General features: G+C 37.1%; 1 long non-coding RNA gene across 2 annotated transcripts; it reads right to left on the reverse strand.

Moving 5' to 3' along the window:
* Positions 1–12,388: 12,388 nt before the first annotated feature.
* On the reverse strand, positions 12,389–23,490 carry LOC130046647 (uncharacterized). Of its 2 annotated transcripts, none has more exons than XR_008803436.1 (5): positions 23,449–23,490; positions 16,850–16,905; positions 14,220–14,281; positions 13,876–13,949; positions 12,389–13,681 (listed from the first exon to the last, which is right to left on the reverse strand). It is a non-coding gene; the product is annotated as an uncharacterized LOC130046647 (long non-coding RNA). The 2 variants fall into 2 exon arrangements; XR_008803437.1 differs by lacking the exon at positions 23,449–23,490 and adding an exon at positions 18,112–18,418.
* Positions 23,491–25,462: the final 1,972 nt, after the last annotated feature.

Raw genomic sequence — 25,462 nt, forward strand, 5'->3', positions numbered from 1 at the left:
ATTTGAAAATATTTTCTTGCTTTGATTTTGTTCTACTGGAGACATATCTGTCAGTCAAATTTCTCGTATGAGAGATGTGATATTTTACTACGTCGTTGAAACCACTGAAAATATAGTTCCCTATAATTCATGTTCCTCAGACCCCATTTCAGCTTAAAGTGTTATCAATGTAATCCAGGAAGAGTCATGCACAGGCTTCATGACTCACCTGTGTCATATATATGTACACACGGCACATGTCGTCTGAATGATTACAAGAATCCATCCTTAATATTTGCATTTCCAATTTACCTGTGATATCTTTACAGATTGCAATGATATGCATTTCTCCAATGAACGCATTGAAATAAAATTCATTTTTGAAAAGAATGCGCTACGAACTGCGCTTCATGACGTAAGACAGCATAAAGCATCGCAGTTCATGCCCTCGTGTATTTTCAAAAAATTGAATTTACAGTATTTCTAAAATTACATTTCGTTTTTCGAACTATTCACCAAACCTATGAAAAATGTACGAATGGCGACTGCAGTGAAAGCATAATGTTTTCAAAGCCTGTGCTTAGTCGCTTGTTGTCACTAGATTCTGTTATAAAACGCGTAATTAATTCTTCGAAATTAATAAAAGAACATTTATAAACTCAGACAGAATCCAGTTTTAGTACGATGGGGGTTTATAAATTCATTCCACGGAACGGATTACGTCATACAGTAAGCGATTATTGAACAACCAACATTACGTCTGGACATTCTAATGTAAGCTATTATTAAATCTGTTAGTATTAGGCAAGAAAACAATCGTTTCATTTATATGCATATGTATAAATAGACCAGAGCATCCTCCACTTCGGGCAACAAAGCTGTTACTAGTGCCTCGAGAAAAAATATGCTGGTCTATCAACACAAATATACATACAAAACAATTATACCACTGTATTCAAAACAAAAAGCAGCAAGAATAAAACAAATTAAGCAGTCAGCCCGATACACTGATCAGATTAAATGTTCTGGGTATATTTTAACGAATACAGCGGTTGTGTATAAGCTGTTCTGGGGTGATAGCTTCCGGTATGGCGCAATCAATCCCATTCCGATTACGTAACCTGTTCAATAGAACTCTGGTGTTCAATGGAACAAATCAGTATATTCAAAACTGAATGAATAGTCAGAAATAGAGAACATTTAAAAACAAACCCACAAAAAATCAGGTAATGTTTGTTTTAGCATTCTTCGTGTACTGTCCATGGAATTACGTACTTCCGACCGAGGCTGAATTGACATGTACACATGTACTGCTGTTGCAAGGACATATACAGTGTCTTTAATAATGACATAAACAGTGCCTTTAATAATGACTTATACAGTGCCTTTAATAATGACTTATACAGTGCCTTTAATAAGGACATATACAGTGCCTTTAATAAGGACATATACAGTGCCTTTAATAAGGACATATACAGTGCCTTTAATAAGAACATATACAGTGCCTTTAATAATGACTTATACAGTGCCTTTAATAAGGACATATACAGTGCCTTTAATAAGGACATATACAGTGCCTTTAATAAGGACTTATACAGTGCCTTTAATAAGGACATATACAGTGCCTTTAATAAGGACTTATACAGTGCCTTTAATAAGGACATACACAGTGCCTTTGATAAGGACATAAACAGTGCCTTTAATAAGGACATATACAGTGCCTTTAATAAGAACATATACAGTGCCTTTAATAATGACTTATACAGTGACTTTAATAAGGACATATACAGTGCCTTTAATAATGACATAAACAGTGCCTTTGATAAGGACATAAACAGTGCCTTTGATAATGACACAAACAGTGCCTTTAATAAGGACATATACAGTGCCTTTAATAAGGACATATACAGTGTCTTTGATAATGACATATACAGTGCCTTTAATAATGACATATATAGTGCCTTTAATAATGACATATACAGTGACTTTAATAAGGACATATACAGTGCCTGCAATAAGGACATATACAGTGCTTTTAATAATGACATATGCAGTGCCTTTAATAAGGACATATATAGTGCCTTTAATAATGACATAAACAGTGCCTTTGATAAGGACATAAACAGTATCTTTGATAATGACATAAACAGTGCCTTTAATAAGGACATATACAGTGACTTTAATAAGGACATATACAGTGCCTTTAATAATGACACACACAGTTCCTTTAATAATGACATAAACAGTGCCCATAATAAGGACATATACAGTGCCTTTAATAAGGACATATACAGTGCCTTTAGTAATGACATATACAGTGACTTTAATAATGACATATACAGTGCCTTTAATAAGGACATATACAATGCCTTTAATAATGACATATACAGTGCCTTTAATAAGAACATATACAGTGCCTTTAATAAGGACATATACAATGCCTTTAATAAGGACATAAACAGTGCCTTTAATAAGAACATATACAGTGCCTTTAATAAGGACATAAACGGTGCCTTTGATAAGGACATAAACAGTGCCTTTAATAAGGACATATACAGTGCCTTTAATAATGACATATACAGTGCCTTTAATAAGAACATATACAGTGCCTTTAATAAGGACATAAACAGTGCCTTTAATAATGACATATACAGTGACTTTAATAAGGACATATACAGTGCCTTTAATAATGACACATACAGTGCCTTTAATAAGAACATATACAGTGCCTTTAATAAGGACATAAACAGTGCCTTTAATAAGGACATATACAGTGCCTTTAATAAGGACATATACAGTGCCTTTAATAAGGACATATACAGTGCCTTTAATAATGACTTATACAGTGCCTTTAATAAGGACATATACAGTGCCTTTAATAAGGACTTATACAGTGCATTTAATAAAGACATATACAGTGCCTTTAATAATTACTTATACAGTGCCTTTAATAATGACATATACAGTGCCTTTAATAATGAGATATACAGTGCCTTTAATAAGGACATATGCAGTGACTTTAATAAGGACATATACAGTGCCTTTAATAAGGACATATACAGTGCCTTTAATAATGACTTTTCATGTTGAATGTTGAATAATCATTATTTCACATTACAATACATTTTGTCCTTTGAAATTGTACAAAACTAAAAGCGATTGAAATTATTTTGAATCAAATTATCAGGGGATCTACATTCGATTCCTTCACATGTACTACCTGCAAACAAAGTGTGAAATTGAGGCATTGTTTTCATTTAATATTTAAATTTACAATGAAAATACGCAAACAACTGCAACAAATTCAAATATGATTGAACAAAAATGCCATTGACAGGTATCGAATTCCACGGAAATGTCTGCACAGTCGGTCTAGATTTTCATTTACTTCAAATATTCAATTTCACGTGGGCAATTAAGTTACATTTCTAGGTGGCATCAGTAAAGTTTTCATAGTCAATTTCTGAATTGAATTTTCAATAACATAGGATAGATTTTCCTAGAAAGCCTTTTAAAAGAATGACATGCTACTCAATATATTACCATGTGAAAAAAGTTGAATATAATCAAATACATTGTACTTAACCGCGGTTTAATTAAAACATTAATTAATTCAACATAACCTCTCCCAGAACTGTTATGTCTGAATATAATTGAATAACGTTATCTTAATATCATAAATTATGTGAAACCCCCTGGTTGCCTCGTATTGAAATTCGTGACATGCAGGCTGCTTAATACTGCTAGCAAATTCCGTAACGCTACGAATATAGATTTTAATGAATCATTTGCGTACGGTAGGTGGTACTAACGAAATCTCTCCACTGTGTAGAACTCGACCCATGTCGGAAAAAAACCATCTGAATTATTGATAAGACATATGTTTTAAAATTGGCAAATGAATTCCCAATGATATAAAACCAATTAGTTTTCAGTAGTATATTGGGTGTATAAATATCAAGCAGGTAGGCCGTGGTATAAAAAATGTTGATATGGAGGAGTGTTTTAGCATAAACCTCATATATATATATATATATATATATATATATATATATATATATATATATAATGTCGCCTGAATATAGTATCAAAATTATAACATCATATATGACTCTCTATCTATGAGTAAAAAAGAAAGACGAAAGAAAAATGGATGACTAGTTTTTGATCATTTCTGCAATAATAAAGTCTACGAAAGCTGGATGGAGAGTGAAAAAAAAAAGAACGAATTAATTCTTTTCTTATAACGAATTAATGTCTCGTCATAACGAGATATTATCTGGTAGATAACAAGTTAGTATTTCGTAATAATGAGTTAATTATCTCGTTATAATGAGTTAATTATCTCGTTTTAATGAGTTAATTATCTCGTTATAATAAGTTAATTATCTCGTTTTAATGAGTTAATTATCTCGTTATAACAAAGATGTCTAGAAAGTAAAAAAGCAGTGAAATGAATGACAATTTAACAGATCATAAAGTCAGGGATGGGTATTTCGTAGCTAAGGCTTCATACGAGAGAATTGTGCTACTAGATAACCGGAAATGTGTGGACGTTCAACTGAAGAAATGAATAAATAAATTATAGAGTAAACCATGATTTACTACAGCGTGGGTTTGGAAAGAATTCGAACATGTTTGCAATCAATTTTCAATTGTGTGACGAATATGTGTCAACAAAATGAGAAGGCATCGAAAGATCAGTTTATTGGAATTTTGAATGGCACTTTAAATCCAAACATAATGTTGTTCACACAGAAAAAAACCCCAACAATATAATTATTTCTATTAACAAAGGAGCATCTTTGTTTCTGTAATGGAGCATTGAACATAACGAACAGTGATCAATCTCATAAATGCTTATAAAGAAAACAAAATGGAGAGTAGAACAAACACAGAGCCATGGAAATGCCAGAAGTTGGATCAGGTGCCCAGGAGGAGTAAGCGCCCCCTATTGACCGGCTACATCCACCATGAGCCCTACATCTTGATCAGGGTCCTTATTCACGAAATATCTTACGATTAAGCTGAAAACATAATTCTGTCTGATAATCAAATACCGATCATAAGGTTATAATTATGTATTCAAGTTATGTTATGCAAATAACGATCTAAAAACTGGTATGAAACACGTCAGATAGTATTTGAACTAATGAAACGCTGTATATATAAATAACATCGTTATAATGACCATATGATAAGCGAAATGCTGACATTAAACGAGAATATTGAAACCCCTGTAACATCAACTTGACTGTCAGTAGCCTGCCTCGATTTAAAGTGATCATACGTAGATCATGGTTTCGTTTTATCGAATCAGTTGAGAAACATAAACAACATATGCAGGTGATAATGAAATATAGCTGCAGAACTGTAGCTCTCTGAACAAATATTGGGACGGAACAGAGAGCTACAGATTTACCCCTTATAAAAACCTTCGATTTACAGCACACAAAAAGCTGCGCACGGTTGAGGCCTGGTATCGTTGTATTCTTGTGTTGCTGTCTCATAAATTCAATATAAAAAAATCTTAACATATTTTCCTATTATACTTGTGTCCAAACATACCTTCAAATATTAATTAAAGCCTTTAGTTTACCGTTGACGACAATGTTTAGTAAAATATTCAAATATGAAGCAGATGTAAAAGAATCTGTGATGTCTTTTATTTCCAAGTTTACAGGGACATTTGGAATCGACATGAGTAGAACGCCATCGATATATCTAAATGTCGAGTTGAAGGACACTAGAAGAGAGCTTTCACATATGGATGTTTTAAAATGAATTCCACTTCATAAGAAAACAATAACTGGTCAGTTAATAAAGCAGCACAATGTGTGCCCATGAGAATTCTAACAGACTGTTGGAAGACGGTTATGTAGATTTTGCCAATGAAGAACTTCAGCGTCTTTCTAATATCAAATGTAGAGTCAATGTACGTAGAATCAGATTTTTAAAAAAAAAAGATATGACGATGAATATGTACGAGTTCCATTTTAATTGAAGAAAATTAATCAGATTGATATTTTACGTCTTTTTTCCTTTTCCCGATGGTTTTCTTCCAGATCCACATTGAATGTGAATTTAGTGTAGAAGCTTTTGATGAGTTCATAAGCCGATTAGATCTTAAATAGGTTTACTATCAAAGATGTCAATCTAAGGACTTTCTCAAAGCCGATAAAATTAATATGGATTTTAGTTTTCTATTTCAATGAATGCAATTGATATTCACATTCCGACATGATTTAATTATCAAAAAACTTAAAAAATATGATGGTTTATTTGACAGTAATTCACAGTGACATTTCAATGATATTCTAAACTTTTTAAAAATGTTGATGTTAAAACGGCAAAGTGACGGATGTTTGAAATTTTTGATTGACAAGCACGGGAAATGGATAAAAAGAAAGAAAGGGATATTACAATAACACTTTAAAAATTTCAGCACAATGGAATAAAATATTAACAATTAATGCTAAAATATAGGCAATTCTAGGTCGGAACCCTTCTATCTCATCACAAACCTTCTATTGATATATTGCCGTTTTACGTCCCGTTGAGAATTTTTTACTCATATTTAGAAGTCATCAGCAGTAGAAGTACCACAAAGGACCTCCCCACTTTAGCTGTAGCTTGTGGTCCCTTTTTATAATCCCTCTTTTCAACGAGAAACTGATTTATCTATTATACTTCTTGGTGAATATTAAACACTTATGAATCTCCAGTGTGTGTACAGTCATTTTCCCCTGGAATATTTTAATATAAGGGTAGAAAACTAAGTTTCAAATGGTCACCCTTAGCCTGAAGACTACAGAATCACTACCCTAGATCGATACAGGTAAATGAGGTAGAAAGAAATCGTGTAGTTTTTGTTGATTTTTATTGTATTTATTTTTATGAATTTCATCACCAGCACATGCCTTTTGTATGGCATGTCAAACGTTGCAATATTTGATCTTTTCCATTTGTATTGTATAATTTTCCATTTGTATTCTATATTTTCCATTTGCATTGTATAATTTTTCATTTGCATTGTATAATTTTTCATTTGCATTGTATAATTTTCATTTGTATTGTATAATTTTCCATTTGTATTCCATATTTTCCATTTGTATTATATATTTTTTTCGTTTGCATTGTATAATTTCCATTTGCATTGCAAAATCTTTCATTTGTATTGCATCCGAGGGATTGTTTATTTTGATTTGTTACGAAGGATTTCATTAGTTTAGGTGCCACTTATATTTAGCCGTGACGTACCACAAATAGACTTACTATACTACATGTACGCGTACAGTGGCGTAGTGCAGTGGGTTTTTTTTTTAACGTGTCAACGCCTGTCGCAACACGGGATGTCTGCTTTTAAGGTCACATTATCCGAAAGATCTGTGATTCTCACTTTTAGATAGCAATGCGTATGGGAAAGTATTAACTGGTTTGATGCAGCCATGACACGAGTAGAACTCGAACATGCGACCTCACGGTTACGAACCAAAGGATATATCACTGAACTACCGCGATCGGAATAGTTGAACATACATGTAGCTAGCAATGTGGAATCTTGCGCCGGGAGACCCCCCCCCCCCTTTCCTTCACAAATATGATATTTTATATACACTCTGTATAGATGTCAAAAAAGCATGCATGTGCGTTTTATTTTGTCAAAACGCACTTGTTCCTGGGGACTTACAGGGGCGGATCCAGGAATTGCGGTTACGGGGGCGCCACTTTATGAGGCAGGGGGTGTGGGGGCGCCTTGAGGCGGCCCCCAGTGGGTCCAAGGGGCGAAGCCCCCGAAAGCTCCTGGATTTTACAGATTTTATAGGGCTTGAAATATGTCATTTTTGATAAAGTAAAATTAGTAAAATGACGCATATTTTAAGGGTTTCTGGAAAAATTAAGTTCTCTCAATAAAGTAATTCAAGAAATCAAAAGATTTTGTCATTTATTTCTCCGGGAATGGAAGAAATTATTGCTTCTTTTATCTTTTAATACATTTTTCTAAACAAGATACCAAGATTTACCTTAAATTTAAAAAGGGGGGGGGGGCAGTCCCCAGACATCCAGCAGTTTACTGCATCCTTTCGTTCAGAATTATCTAGATCAGCCAGTGGATAAATAGGAGACTAGTTTGAATATGCTGATCACATTAGACGCATAAAAGCGTTCAATTAATTGGATGGGGGGGGGGGGGGGGGTACGCCATTACACTTAGCAAATACGGTACATTCCTGCGGGAAAGGCTATAAGCCCGTGAACTGATCCGACCGGAAACTCTGTGCACTCAAACACACACAAATTGCATACGTCATACCTTCTACTTTCGTTTTCCTATATATGATGCTGTACTCTGTTCACGGGCCTGATTCTAACACGAATTAAAATGTGATCCAGTTTCCGGGCCTGACTTTAATACTAATTAGGATAAGATTCAGTTCACGGGCCTCTAATTAGGATATGATCCAGTTCACGGGCCTGACTCTAACACTAATTAGGATGTGATTGAGTTCACGGGATTGCTTCTAACACTAATTAGGATGTGATTCAGTTCACAGGCCTGACTCTAACACCAATTAAGATGTGATTCAGTTCACGGGCCTCTAATTAGGATGTGATCCAGTTCACGGGCCTGACTCTAACACTAATTAGGATGTGATTGAGTTCACGGGCCTGATTCTAACACTAATTAGCATGTGATTGAGTACACGGGCCTGATTCTAACACTAATTAGGATGTGATCCAGTTCACGGACCCGATTCTAACACTAATTAGGATGTGATTGAGTACATGGGCCTGATTCTAACACTAATTAGGATATGATCCAGTTCACAGACCTGATTCTAACACTAATTAAGATGTGATTCAGTTCACTGGCCTCTAATTAGGATATGACCCAGTTCACGGGCCTGACTCTAACACTAATTAGGATGTGACCCAGTTCACGGACCCAATTCTAACACTAATTAGGATGTGATTGAGTACACAGGCCTGATTCTAACACTAATTAGGATATGATCCAGTTCACGGACCTGATTCTAACACTAATTAAGATGTGATTCAGTTCACTGGCCTCTAATTAGGATGTGATCCAGTTCACGGGCCTAATTCTAACACTAATTAGGATGTGATTGAGTTCACGGGTCTGATTCTAACACTAATTAGGATGTGATTCAGTGCACTGGCCTCTAATTAGGATATGACCCAGTTCACGGGCCTGACTCTAACACTAATTAGGATGTGATTGAGTTCACGGGCCTCATTCTAACATTAATTAGAATATGATCCAGTTCACGGGCCTGACTCTAACACTGATTAAGATGTGATTCAGTTCACGGGCCTCTAATTAGGATATGATCCAGTTCATGGGCCTGACTCTAACACTAATTGGGATGTGATTGAGTTCACGGGCCTGATTCTAACACTAATTAGGATGTGATTCAGTTCACGGGCCTGATTCTAACACTAATTAGGATATGATCCAGTTCACGGACCTGATTCTAACACTGATTAAGATGTGATTCAGTTCACGGGCCTCTAATTAGAATATGATCCAGTTCACGGGCCTGACTCTAACACTAATTAGGATGTGATTGAGTTCACGGGCCTGATTCTAACACTAATTAGGATATGATCCAGTTCACGGGCCTAATTCTAACACTGATTAAGATGTGATTCAGTTCACGGGCCTCTAATTAGGATATGATCCAGTTCATGGGCCTGACTCTAACACTAATTGGGATGTGATTGAGTTCACGGGCCTGATTCTAACACTAATTAGCATGTGATTGAGTACACGGGCCTGATTCTAACGCTAATTAGGATATGATCCAGTTCACGGGCCTAATTCTAACACTATAATTATGATATGATCCAGTTCACGGGCCTAATTCTAACACTAATTAAGATGTGATTCAGTTCACGGGCCTCTAATTAGGATATGATTGAGTTCACGGGCCTGACTCTAACACTAATTAGGATGTGATTGAGTTCACGGGCCTGATTCTAACACTAATTAGGATATGATCCAGTTCACGGACCTAATTCTAACACTGATTAAGATGTGATTCAGTTCACGGGCCTCTAATTAGGATATGATCCAGTTAACGGGCCTGACTCTAACACTAATTAGGATGTGATTGAGTTCACGGGCCTGATTCTAACACTAATTAGGATATGATCCAGTTCACGGGCCTAATTCTAACACTGATTAAGATGTGATTCAGTTCACGGGCCTCTAATTAGGATCTGATCCAGTTCACGGACCCGACTCTAACACTAATTAGGATGTGATTGAGTTCACGGGCCTGATTCTAACACTAATTAGGATGTGATTCAGTTCACGGTCCTGATTCTAACACTAATTAGGATATGATCCAGTTCACGGGCCTTATTCTAACACTAATTAGGATATGATCATGTTCACGGACCTCATTCTACCACTAATTAAGATGTGATTCAGTTAACAGGTCTCTAATTAGGATATGATCCAGTTCACGGACCTGACTCTAACACTAATTAAGATGTGATTGAGTTCACGGGCCTGATTCTAACACTAATTAGGATATGATCCAGTTCACGGGCCTAATTCTAACACTGATTAAGATGTGATTCAGTTCACGAGCGTCTAATTAGGATATGATCCAGTTCACGGGCCTGACTTTAACACTAATTAGGATGTGATTGAGTTCACGGGCCTGATTCTAACACTAATTAGGATATGATCCAGTTCACGGGCCTGATTCTAATGCTAATTAGGATATGATCCAGTTCACGGGCCTGATTCTAACACTAATTAGGATATGATCCAACTCACGGGCCTGATTCTAACACTAAATAAAATGTGATTGAGTTCCCGGGCCTAACTCTAACGCTAATTAGGATATGATCCAGTTAACGGGCCTGATTCTAACACTAATTAGGATATGATTCAGTTCATGGGCCTGATTCTAACACTAATCAAAAATGTGATTGAGTTCACGGGCCTGACTGTAATACTAATTAGGATATGATCCAGTTCACAGGCATCTAATCCAATCCTTGTAAACCCTAACCCAGTCCTTGTAGAGCATAGCTTAGTCCCTGTAGAGCATAACCTAGTCCCTGTAGAGCATAACCTAGTCCCTGTAAAGTATAACCTAGTCCCTGTAGAGTATAACCCAGTCCCTGTAGAGTATAACCTATTCCCTGTAGAGTATAACCCAGTCCCTGTAGAGTATAACCTATTCCCTGTAGAGTATAACCTAGTCCCTGTAGAGCATAACCTAGTCCCTGTAGAGCATAACCTAGTCCCTGTAGAGTATAACCTAGTCCCTGTAGAGTATAACCTAGTCCCTGTAGAGCATAACCTAGTCCCTGTAGAGTATAACCCAGTCCCTGTAGAGCATAACCTAGTCCCTGTAGAGTATGACCTAGTCCCTGTAGAGCATAACCTAGTCCCTGTAGAGCATAACCTAGTCCCTGTAGAGCATAACCTAGTCCCTGTAGAGTATAACCCAGTCCCTGTAGAGCATAACCTAGTCCCTGTAGAGCATAACCTAGTCCCTGTAGAGCATAACCTAGTCCCTGTAGAGTATAACCCAGTCCCTGTAGAGTCTAACCTAGTTCCTGTAGAGCCTTACACTGTCTTAGCCTATAAAATGCAACTTTGTCTCTGTACAACAGTATCGTATTTCACTGATAATAAATTTTCCATACATGTTTATTATTAGTTTAATCATCAGGCACAATTGAATAGTCTCGTGGGGATTCGGGTTAGAATAGATCCTCAGTACCCCCTTGCTTGTCGTAAGAGGCGATTAAATGGGGCGGTCCTTCGGATGAGACCGGAAAAACAGAGGTCCTGTGTCACAGCAGGTGTGGGACAATAAAGATTCCTCCCTGCTCAATGGCTATAAGCGCAGAGCATAGGCCTAAATTTTACAGCCCTTCACCGCCAGTGGTGACGTCTCAATGTGAGTGAAATATTCTCGAGAGGGACGTTTAACAATATTCATTCAATCAATCATGCACAATTGAATAAATACCCAGTCTCTCTGTGTTATAGACTTTTCCAGTCATCTTGAGCTAAATCAACATTTTTGTGCCAGACCCATTTTTGTGTGCATCATAACTCAGTATCTCTATAAATAGCTGAATCTGCAACTACTACATGTAAGAGCTTGACGTATTTGACAGACATTTTTTTCCACAATTTCCTCTGGTACTTAGTCTTGATTTTAATTAAGAAGAAAAAGTTGAACAGATAACAGTTTTATTATCAACACCTTAGACATACAATGATTAAATTATCACATTGTTGTAACCTTTGACATTGAAATATATTCCAGATACATGTACTTATGAAAGAGCTGGCTCGCATTCTACCTCATGCTCCAAGATTGCGTAGCAATAGTAACACATGATGGTCATATTAGACAGATTGATAATGATGGGTAATCAGATCAAACATCCTTAATATAAATCAAATTTACATAATCTGTTAAGAATTGATTATATATTACTGGGTAATTAAGGGGTCTTTCATGAAAAGAAATGAAACATCTTTAAGTTTTCATAAAACATATGAAACAACAATTTTATCTTTCTTTCAGTGATTAATTGGTAAACGCATTAAACGTTTCAATGTTCCATGGGAAATACAACATAACTATTTATTCTATATGTTGAACAAGAGGCCCATGGGCCACATCGCTCACCTGAGCCACCTTGGCTCATATTGAAAGAGTTTTCCTGAATAATTGTATGTAAAACTTTGATTCTCTATTGTGGCCCCATACAACCCCAGGAGGCCATGATTTCAATAAACTTGAATCTGTACTATGTCAGGAAGCTTTCATGTACATTTCAGCTCTTCTGGCCCAATGGTTCTTGATAAAAAAAATCAAATGACCCACCCTATTTTTGTGGTCATCTCCCCTTTGAAGAGGGCATGACCCTTCATTTGAACAAACTCGAAAGCCCTTTACCCAAGGATACTTTTGGCTAAGTTTGGTTATTATTGGCCCAGTGCTTCTGGAGAAAATATAAAATGTTTAATCACGGACAGACAATGAACAACAGGCGATCAGAAAAGCTCACTTGAGCTTTCAGCTCAGGTGAGCTAAAAAGTATTTACGTATGGAATAATTTTCTTCATATGTGTCTTTTTTCATCCAATGCTATTTCTCCCCACTTTTAAATTAACGTTCAGATTTAAAATACATCAGAGTTTCCTGTAAATATGCATATCGATATGTGATATATGTCCTTATCAACTACAGAGTTTCATAATACTGCCTTGCATGTGAGTTAAAACAGTATACCCTTTACAAGTCGTTGCCTGCAGTATATAATAACCTCTCTATGATAAGAATGAGTTGAATTAAACAATGCTATAATTCTAATATACAAATGATCCATGTGTACATGTAAACTCTCCAAAGAAAACAATTTAAACAATGTTAATGTTGCTGAAGAAAATTTACCACAAAGCAAAAGAAATGCAAAAGTTTGGCATCGGATCAAGTGCCTTTGACCTTGTTGACAATATACAATTACAAACAAAAGAAATAATAATAATTTATTCGTTTTGTGAGTGCAAACTCAGTGGAGGTCAGTGGAGGTGCATCTTCTGTTGGCCTCCTCATATGCCATTCCTGTTTTGGAACAAATGAGAACAACGGCCTCTTTTAACATCACAAGGGGCAGGTAGTGAGCTGCCATTCTGGAGAGCAAACAAAATTCTATGAAAATTTAAACTTTAAATATTGTGCAATCATAATAAACTATACTGTCTTTAAAAAATTTAAAGGTTGAAAAAGCATAACATACATAAATATACTATATTAAATTAGTTTTTATTGTTTCAAGGATGATATGTTTAAGTTCTAGATATGAATTACTGGTAAGCAGCCTTACAGTGGATAATTTAGAAATTTTTTTACTGAGGTCTTCATTTTGCAAGCCTTGCAGTGTTCTGTATTTGGTAAAATCTGAAATAGATATTGAAAAAATATTATATTTAAAACATGATAAAATCATGAACTCTTTGGGAATAATTTATGATTCAATTGCAACTACATGTAGGATCGTCTATGAAATAGACATGGATGCCCTTTCTTGCAGAGTGGTGAGAAATCAACACACAGAACAATAGATGGAAGGAAGGACATAATTTAGATAATTATAACAAACATTATACAACCTAGCCATATACATGCTTGGATATGAAAAGTATCAATATTAAATGGGAGTATCTCTACCCATGACGAGCCTTGCTGCACATCATTATGTCCCTGAGTATATTTAGAACGTGTCCCAGTTCCTAAAAATAAAAGAGTCGGATTAGAAAGCTTTAATATGTTATGTGATGCACTACTTGTGTAAAAATTGAGCAAACATGTTCATTCAACTTCATAAAGATGTGTATTTTGGATCCATACCCAAAATATATATTGACTAATTCCTATCATATCAAAGTAATCAAATTGTGAGCTGCTGATTCTTTAGAAAATTACTTTCTTACCAATATATCAATATACTTTCCCCAAAGCAGTAAAGTTTAATATATTTATTGAACGGATTTTTAGCTCACCTGAGCTGAAAGCTCAAGTGAGCTTTTCTGATCACACGTATTCCGGCGTCCGTCCGTCCGTCCGTCTGTCCGTCCGTCTGTAAACTTTTCACATTTTCAACTTCTTCTCAACAACCACTGGGCCAATTTCAACCAAAGTTGGCACAAAGCATCCTTAGGTAAAGCGAATTCTAAATTGTTAAAATAAAGGGCCAGGCCACCTTCCAAGGGGAGATAATCAAGAAAAGGTAAAAATAGGGTAGGGTCATTAAAAAATCTTCTTCTCAAGAACCACTGGGCCAGAAAAGATGAAATTTATAGATAAGCTTTATTAGGTAGTGCAGATTCTAAATTGTTAAAATCATGGCCCCCGGGGGTCGGATGGGGCCACAATAGGGGATCAAAGTTTTACATACAAATATATAGGGAAAATCTTTAAAAATCTATCTTCTTCTCAAGAACCACTGAGCCAGAAAAGCTAAGATTTATATGAAAGCTTCCTGATATAGTGTAAATTCAAAATTGTTAAAATCATGGCCCCCGGGGGTCGGATAGGGCCACAATAGGGGGTCAACGTTTTACATACAAATATATAGGGAAAATCTTTAAAAATCTTCTTCTCAAGAACCACTGAGCCAGAAGAGCTGAGATTTATATGAAAGTTTCCTGATATAGTGTAAATTCAAAATTGTTAAAATCATGGCCCCCGGGGGTCGAATAGGGCCACAATAGGGGGTCAATGTTTTACATACAAATATATAGGAAAAATCTTTAAAAATCTTCTTCCCAAGAACCACTGAGCCAGAAAAGCTGAGATTTATATGAAAGCTTCCTGATATAGTACAGATTCTAAATTGTTAAAATCATGGCCCCCGGGGATCGGATAGGGCCACAATAGGGGGTCAAAGTTTTTTGCTTTTTTTTTTTTTTTTTCTCTCGGTTTTTTGTTGTTGTTGTTGTTTTTGATATAGTGCAGATTCAAGTTTGTTAAAATCATGGACCCCGGGGATTGGATGGGGCCTCAAGGGGGGCATCAAAGTTTTGCATACAAATTTATAGGAACAATCTTTAAAAATCTTCTTCCCAGAACCACTAAGGCAGAAAAGCTGAGATTTATATGAAAGCTTTCTGATATAGTGCAAATTCAGGTTTGTTAAAAGCATGCCCCCCGGGGGTAGAATGGGGCCACAATAGGGGATCAAAGTTTTACATACAAATATATAGGGAAAATCTTTAAAAATCTTCTTCTCAAGAACCATTGGATCAAAGAAGTTCACATTTACATGAAAGCTTTCTGACATAGTGTAGATTCAAGTTTGCAAAAACCATGGCCTCCAGGGGTAGGTTTGGGGCCATAATAGGGACTACGGTTTTACATGCAAATAGATATGGAAAATCTTCTGATGTGGACCAAGGTGACACAGGTGAGCGATGTGGCCCATGGGCCTCTTGTTTTATAAACTGGTGGTGTCTTTCATGGTCTTCTTCCTCACTGGAAAAATACTGTTGTCTTGTTAATACATGGTTTTGAAGTGGACATTGTTTTCAGAAGTAAGGATGTAGATGTAAATCATGTTTTCCCCACAACCCCTGGCCAATGGATTTGAATAATTAGGAGCTAGGATGAACTAAAAATTGTCTACCACATCCACATACAAACAAGAGGCCCAAGGACCACATCGCTCACCTGAGTCACTTTGGCTCATACATACATGTATGTATTTAAAGATTTTTCCTATATATTTGTATGCAAAACTTTGATCCCCCATGCGACCCCATCCTACCCCTGGGAGCCATAATTTTCACAAACTGAAATCTGAAATATGTCAGGAAGCTTTCATGTCAATATCAGCTTTTCTGGCTCAGTGGTTCTTGAGAAAAAGATTTTTAAACATTTTCCTTATATATTTGTATGTAAAAACTTTGATCCCCTATTGTGGCCCCATCCAACCCCCAGGGGCCATGATTTTAATAAACGTGAATTTGTACTATGCCAGTAAGCTGTCATGTAAATTTCAGCTTTTCTGGCCGAGTGGCTCTTGACTAGAAGATTTTTTAATGACCCCACCCTATTTTTGCATTTTTGTGATTATCTCCCCTTTGAAAGGGACATGACCCTTCTTTTGAACAAACTTGAAAGCCCTTCACTCAAGGATGCTTTGTGGGAAGTTTGGTTGAAATTGGTCCAGCGGTTCTTGAGAAGAAGTCGAAAATGTAAAACGTTTATGACGCCCGACGACGACAGACAACGGGCAAATTTTGATCAGAAAAGCTCACTTGAGCCTTTGGCTCAGGTGAGCTAAAAATATAAATGCTCACCATTTACGAATATCACAGTTTATCATTCCTGTCGGTGCATGGAGTAAACTGCCAATCTGTAAGATATTTAATTATCAAATACTTTTATGCTATTCTCTAAACTGAGCACACTAAAAACTGTAATTCATATAATACAACACAAGAGATGTTTCTAAAACACATATGCCCCCCAAGTTGCAAAATTGAAAGGGTTATACCCGTGCCTCATTTAATTGATAGTAGTTACACCAATTCAAAATATTGAGCAGACAATACCTTCCTATGTCAAGAGTGGACTGACCATGTGACCTAAGAATCAATAGGGGTCATCTACTCCTTATATATGCTGTACAAGTGTACCAAGTTTGTTGTCAATCAACCAATTCATTCGTAAAATATAGGAAACATCCCCCTTAATGTATTGAATAGTATGGAGGAGAAAGCATGGGCAGGAAGATAGACATGAACTCTGATAAGCCATATAGGAGGAGAAGCGTTCACAAACTATTTTATACCATACACCCCTCAGATCCACTTTAACTTTAAGGATAGCAATTGGATCCTCCTGTCCCTACAACTTGCACATCTACAAATGGCATTGAAGCATTGTACAAATTCTCAAGTCTATCAGATAAGCCATATAGGAGAAGTGTTCACAAGGTATTTTAACATCCTCCACCCCTTTTAGATCCACTATATCTTTTAGGAAAAACTTTGGATCCTCCCATTCCGACAATATGCACATCTACAAATGACAATTAAGCATTGTACAAAGTTTCAAGTCTATCCAATAAGCCATATGGGAGGAGAAGAGTTCATAAGCTATTTTACATCTTCCACCCCTCTTAGATCCACTATAACTCTTAGGAAAACAATTGGATCCTCCCGTCCCAACAATATTCACATCTGCAAATGACAATGAAGCATTGTACAAAGTTTCAAGTCTATCTGATAAGCCATATAGGTGGAGAAGCGTTCACAAGATTTTGTGACAGAAGGAAGGACGGACAGAAAGTACAAATACAATATGTCTCCCCCTGGAAGAGGGAAGATATAATTATATGAGTGCATGTTTATATACACACAGCACTAAACATAACTTAAAGTAATTCCACCCTCCTATGATGTCATCAGATTTTGCAAAATCAATGATTTATTTACTAGATTTATGCATGATAGGAACATAAATTTTGTTAGTCTTTTCCGATAGTTATTGTAAAAAAACAACCTGTTAAAACAAGAGGTACTGTGAGCAATGCTCACTAAGAATACCCCTCGCTTACCCCAATCTCCTAAAGGGTGTTGGAAATAGGTAAAACTTCAATATTATGATCCAAAAGGTATCTAGGAACACAGCATCTCCATGCGATGAAAAAAGCCGTTAAAGAATTTAAATGGAAACCATATTGCTACTTTGATGTCCAGTGCGCGTGACCTTTGACCTTTTGACCCCAAAATCGATAGGGAACATCTTCATCCCATGGGTAGTCCATATATATGATATGGTGACGGTAGGTGGAAAGGATAATGCTTTAGAGCCCGGAAACCATTGCGTCTACAGACGGACGGACAGACAGACGGACAACCCGATTCCAGTATACCCCCCCCCCCCACCCACACACACAACTTGTTGCGGGGGGTATAATAAACTATTTCAAAAGTCTAAGTTATGGATGAATAATCAATGATACGATTTAAATCAAAATAGATGTGTGTAACATTTCACTATAAAGAGTTGTATGAAAATGTGATTTGTGGAAATAAATAATAATGCTATAATTCTAATTAGAGGCCTGTGATCTTTATCACATCCTAATTAGTGTTAGAGTCAGCCCCCTGAACTGGAGCATATCCTAATTAGTGTTAGAATCAGGCTCGTGAACTGGATCATATCCTAATTAGTGTTAGAATCAGGCCCGTGAACTCAATCACATGCTAGTTAGTGTTAGAATCAGGCCCGTGAACTGGATCACATTTTGATTAGTGTTAGAATCAGGCCCGTGAACTCAATCACATGCTAGTTAGTGTTAGAATCAGGCCCGTGAACTGGATCACATTTTGATTAGTGTTAGAATCAGGCCCGTGAACTGGATCATATATCCTAATTAATATTAGAATCAGGCCCGTGAACTCAATCACATGCTAATTAGTGTTAGAATCAGGCCCGTGAACTCAATCACATTTTACTTAGTGTTAGAATTAGGCCCGTGAACTCAATCACATGCTAATTAGTTTTAGAATCAGGCCCGTGAACTCAATCACATGCTAGTTAGTGTTAGAATCAGGCCCGTGAACTGGATCACATTTTAATTAGTGTTAGAATCAAGCCCGTGAACTGGATCATATCCTGATTAGTTTTAGAATCAGGCCCGTGAACTGGATCACATTTTAATTAGTTTTAGAATTAGGCCCGTGAACTCAATCACATTTAATTAGTGTTAGAATCAGGCCCGTGAAGTCAACCACATGCTAGTTAGTGTTAGAATCAGGCCCGTGAACTGGATCACATTTTGATTAGTGTTAGAATCAGGCCCGTGAACTGGATCATATCCTAATTAGTGTTAGAATCGGGCCCGTGAACTCAATCACATGCTAATTAGTGTTAGAATCAGGCCCGTGAACTCAATCACATTTTACTTAGTGTTAGAATCAGGCCCGTGAACTCAATCACATGCTAGTTAGTGTTAGAATCAGGCCCGTGAACTGGATCACATTTTGATTAGTGTTAGAATCAGGCCCGTGAACTCAATCACATGCTAGTTAGTGTTAGAATCAGGCCCGTGAACTGGATCACATTTTGATTAGTGTTAGAATCAGGCCCGTGAACTGGATCATATATCCTAATTAATATTAGAATCAGGCCCGTGAACTCAATCACATGCTAATTAGTGTTAGAATCAGGCCCGTGAACTCAATCACATTTTACTTAGTGTTAGAATTAGGCCCGTGAACTCAATCACATGCTAATTAGTTTTAGAATCAGGCCCGTGAACTCAATCACATGCTAGTTAGTGTTAGAATCAGGCCCGTGAACTGGATCACATTTTAATTAGTGTTAGAATCAAGCCCGTGAACTGGATCATATCCTGATTAGTTTTAGAATCAGGCCCGTGAACTCAATCACATTTTACTTAGTTTTAGAATTAGGCCCGTGAACTCAATCACATTTAATTAGTGTTAGAATCAGGCCCGTGAAGTCAACCACATGCTAGTTAGTGTTAGAATCAGGCCCGTGAACTGGATCACATTTTGATTAGTGTTAGAATCAGGCCCGTGAACTGGATCATATCCTAATTAGTGTTAGAATCAGGCCCGTGAACTCAATCACATGCTAATTAGTGTTAGAATCAGGCCCGTGAACTCAATCACATTTTACTTAGTGTTAGAATTAGGCCCGTGAACTCAATCACATGCTAATTAGTGTTAGAATCAGGCCCGTGAACTCAATCACATGCTAGTTAGTGTTAGAATCAGGCCCGTGAACTGGATCACATTTTGATTAGTGTTAGAATCAAGCCCGTGAACTGGATCATATCCTGATTAGTTTTAGAATCAGGCCCGTGAACTCAATTACATTTTACTTAGTTTTAGAATTAGGCCCGTGAACTCAATCACATTTAATTAGTGTTAGAATCAGGCCCGTGAAGTCAACCACATGCTAGTTAGTGTTAGAATCAGGCCCGTGAACTGGATCACATTTTGATTAGTGTTAGAATCAGGACCGTGAACTGGATCATATCCTAATTAGTGTTAGAATCAGGCCCGTGAACTCAATCACATGCTAATTAGTGTTAGAATCGGGACCGTGAACTGGATCACATTTTAATTAATGTTAGAATCAGGCCCGTGAACTGGATCATATCCTAATTAGTGTTAGAAGCAGGCCCGTGAACTCAATCACATGCTAATTAGTGTTAGAATCAGGCCCGTGAACTCAATCACATTTTACTTAGTGTTAGAATTAGGCCCGTGAACTCAATCACATGCTAATTAGTTTTAGAATCAGGCCCGTGAACTCAATCACATGCTAGTTAGTGTTAGAATCAGGCCCGTGAACTGGATCACATTTTAATTAGTGTTAGAATCAAGCCCGTGAACTGGATCATATCCTGATTAGTTTTAGAATCAGGCCCGTGAACTCAATCACATTTTACTTAGTTTTAGAATTAGGCCCGTGAACTCAATCACATTTAATTAGTGTTAGAATCAGGCCCGTGAAGTCAACCACATGCTAGTTAGTGTTAGAATCAGGCCCGTGAACTGGATCACATTTTGATTAGTGTTAGAATCAGGCCCGTGAACTGGATCATATCCTAATTAGTGTTAGAATCAGGCCCGTGAACTCAATCACATGCTAATTAGTGTTAGAATCAGGCCCGTGAACTCAATCACATTTTACTTAGTGTTAGAATTAGGCCCGTGAACTCAATCACATGCTAATTAGTGTTAGAATCAGGCCCGTGAACTCAATCACATGCTAGTTAGTGTTAGAATCAGGCCCGTGAACTGGATCACATTTTAATTAGTGTTAGAATCAAGCCCGTGAACTGGATCATATCCTGATTAGTTTTAGAATCAGGCCCGTGAACTCAATTACATTTTACTTAGTTTTAGAATTAGGCCCGTGAACTCAATCACATTTAATTAGTGTTAGAATCAGTCCCGTGATGTCAACCACATGCTAGTTAGTGTTAGAATCAGGCCCGTGAACTGGATCACATTTTGATTAGTGTTAGAATCAGGCCCGTGAACTGGATCATATCCTAATTAGTGTTAGAATCAGGCCCGTGAACTCAATCACATGCTAATTAGTGTTAGAATCGGGACCGTGAACTGGATCACATTTTAATTAATGTTAGAATCAGGCCCGTGAACTGGATCATATCCTAATTAGTGTTAGAAGCAGGCCCGTGAACTCAATCACATGCTAATAAGTGTTAGAATCGGGACCGTGAACTGGATCACATTTTAAATAATGTTAGAATCAGGCCCGTGAACTGGATCATATCCTAATTAGTGTTAGAAGCAGGCCCGTGAACTCAATCACATGCTAATTAGTATTAGAATCAGGCCCATAAACTCAATCACATTTTAAATAACGTTAGAATCAGGCCCGTGAACTGGATCATATCCTGATTAGTTTTAGAATCAGGCCCGTGAACTCAATCACATTTTACTTAGTTTTAGAATCAGGCCCGTGAACTGGATCATATCCTAATTAGTGTTAGAATCAGGCCCGTGAACTCAATCACATGCTAGTTAGTGTTAGAATCAGGCCCGTGAACTGGATCACATTTTGATTAGTGTTAGAATCAGGCCCGTGAACTGGATCATATCCTAATTAGTGTTAGAATCAGGCCCGTGAACTCAATCACATGTTAGTTAGTGTTAGAATCAGGCCGGTGAACTGGATCACATTTTAATTAATGTTAGAATCAGGCCCGTGAACTGGATCATATCCTAATTAGTGTTAGAAGCAGGCCCGTGAACTCAATCACATGCTAATTAGTGTTAGAATCGGGACCGTGAACTGGATCACATTTTAAATAATGTTAGAATCAGGCCCGTGAACTGGATCATATCCTAATTAGTGTTAGAAGCAGGTCCGTGAACTCAATCACATGCTAATTAGTATTAGAATCAGGCCCGTAAACTCAATCACATTTTAAATAATGTTAGAATCAGGCCCGTGAACTGGATCATATCCTAATTAGTGTTAGAAGCAGGCCCGTGCACTCAATCACATGCTAATTAGTATTAGAATCAGGCCCGTAAACTCAATCACATGCTAATTAGTGTTAGAATCAGGCCCGTGAACTCAATCACATGCTAATTAGTGTTAGACTCAGGCCCGTGAACTGGATCACATTTTGATTAGTGTTAGAATCAGGACCGTGAACTGGATCATAACCTAATTAGTGTTAGAAGCAGGCCCGTGAACTCAATCACATGCTAGTTAGTGTTAGAATCGGGACCGTGAACTGGATCACATTTTAATTAATGTTAGAATCAGGCCCGTGAACTGAATCATATCCTAATTAGTGTTAGAAGCAGGCCCGTGAACTCAATCACATGCTAATTAGTATTAGAATCAGGCCCGTAAACTCAATCACATTTTAAATAATGTTAGAATCAGGCCCGTGAACTGGATCATATCCTAATTAGTGTTAGAAGCAGGCCCGTGCACTCAGTCACATGCTAATTAGTATTAGAATCAGGCCCGTAAACTCAATCACATGCTAATTAGTGTTAGAATCAGGCCCGTGAACTCAATCACATGCTAATTAGTGTTAGACTCAGGCCCGTGAACTGGATCACATTTTGATTAGTGTTAGAATCAGGCCCGTAAACTGCATCATATCCTGATTAGTGTTAGAATCAGGCCCGTGAACTCAATCACATCCTAATTAATGTTAGAATCAGGCCCGTGAACTGGATCATATCCTAATTAGTATTAGAGTCAGGCCCGTGAAATCAATCACATCCTTTTTAGTGTTAGAGACAGGCCCGTGAAGTGGACCATATCCTAATTAGAAGCCCATGAACTCAATCACATCCTAATTAGAACCCAGTGAACTCAATCAAATCCTTATTAGTGTTGATTCTGTACCTCCACTTACAAAAGATTTTTAATATGCATCTCGGGTACGAGTTAATACTAGACCTTTAGTAAAAACGAAAGTAAATTGTATGACGTATGCAATTTGTGTATGTTTGAGTTCACGGAACTTCCGATTGTATCAGTTCACGGGCTTATAGACCCTGCCCATTCCTGCGAAACGTGGCTCCTGAACTTTACCTCTTCAACATCTCGTGCATTACCAAATTCGATAATGTTAACAATTGGCTGATTGGTGGGGACCCAAGGGCCGAATTAAGTCCCCCGAATCTACTGAATTCATACTAAATAAAAATGTGCATGCTTTTCTGGAGAGTTCTATTTAAAAAAAAAAGATCAGGGGGTGGGGGATTCGCCATTACTAGAGCTAGCTACGTATTTTCAAAAACAACTAGTCCTGCATGAACCTGATCGCGGTAGCTCAGTAATTTATCGCTTGGTTTGTGGGCGAGAGGTCGTGAGTTCGAGAACCGTTACTGTAATTGCCGCATCAAACCTAAGACATATATAAAGACTGATTGCTCCTTTGCCAAACACTCGGCATTTAAAAGTGAGAATCGCGGGTCTTTCCTTTAATGACCTTAAAAACAGATATTCCGTGTCGCTGCTCAGGCGTTGGCACGATAAAGAACCGTCATTGCTACGGCCCTGTGTGCTTAGCACGTCTACAGATGTGGTACATCAGTGACGTTAACTAATGAAATCCTTCGTAACAAATCAAAATAAACATTCCCTGGATACAATACAAATGAAAAATTATACAATGCAAATGGAAAATATCGAATACAAATGGAAAATTATACAATACAAATGGAAAATATAGAATACAAATGGAAAATTATACAATACAAATGGAAATTATACAATGCAAATGAAAAATTATACAATGCTAATGAAAATATAGAATACAAATGGAAAATTATACAATACAAATGGAAAAGATCAAATATTGTAACGTTTGACATGCCATACTTTTGGATATAACTTTCTTTACTCAAAATAGAAAAGAGAAATCTGGACAACCTTGTGCTCGATATAAACAAAAGCTTTAAAGACCGGTCAACAAAAAAACAAATAAATCCGATTTCAAAAGATCTTGATGTAAACGAACGTTTCAGTTAAATAAAATGCCAAACCACTAAGATTAAGTATTTTAATGAATATCTTAGGACATTGTAAATTGCATATTTCAAACTTTGAGGTTTTACTAAATCATTGGGGGCCGTATGCCACAGCTAGATTGGGGAGGTCCTTTAGACCTATGCTAAGCGTTTACGGCCGTAGTAGCGAAGGTTCTTTAATGTGCCAAGGCCTACCGCTCCGTTTTTAAAGTCATATCTGAAAGACCCGTGATTCTCCGTACTAAATGCCAACCATTTGGCGAAGGAGCAATCACTACTTACATTTATGTTTGACGCGACCAGGGCACGACCTCCCGGTTACAAAGCGAACGCTTTACCACGCTTTACCACTGAGGTACTGCAAGCGGTTGATACTACTCGATCTAATCATGTACTCCACAATCTCATCTGTAAAACTTTGTAGCTGTCCCTTTGCACTTAATAAGGACATTCACCTCCAGTTAGATTGATTTCTTTTGTCTCGTGTCTTCCGAAAATTGGTGATAATGTCTTTGATCACCAGTTAAGCAAATACAGGTTGCAGAGTCAATCACTTATTTATTGACAGCCTTGAGAACTTTCGCCGTGTGGTACATAGTATTCTTGTGGCCTCAGATTATTTCATTGAGTTTTTTCATCAGTCGTTCTGAGCTGTCATCACACTCTTTCTCTGATAGTTTCCTTCCACGTTTTCTTTCGTGTCGAAACCTTGGTTGTAATCGAAACATTTTTATCTACTTTGTCGAGGACAGTTTAACTTTTGTTTTGGTGGCTTTATTTTTCTCTATTCGTTAAGCTCTCATTTTTTTCTACAGCATTATCGATATTACCAAGTCCTTGAAATCTGTAACTTAGTATCAATTGCAAGCTGAATTTGTTTTGGATGTCACCGTG

The sequence above is a fragment of the Ostrea edulis genome, chromosome 5, assembly GCF_947568905.1.
Source record: "Ostrea edulis chromosome 5, xbOstEdul1.1, whole genome shotgun sequence".
Lineage (NCBI taxonomy): Eukaryota > Metazoa > Mollusca > Bivalvia > Ostreida > Ostreidae > Ostrea > Ostrea edulis.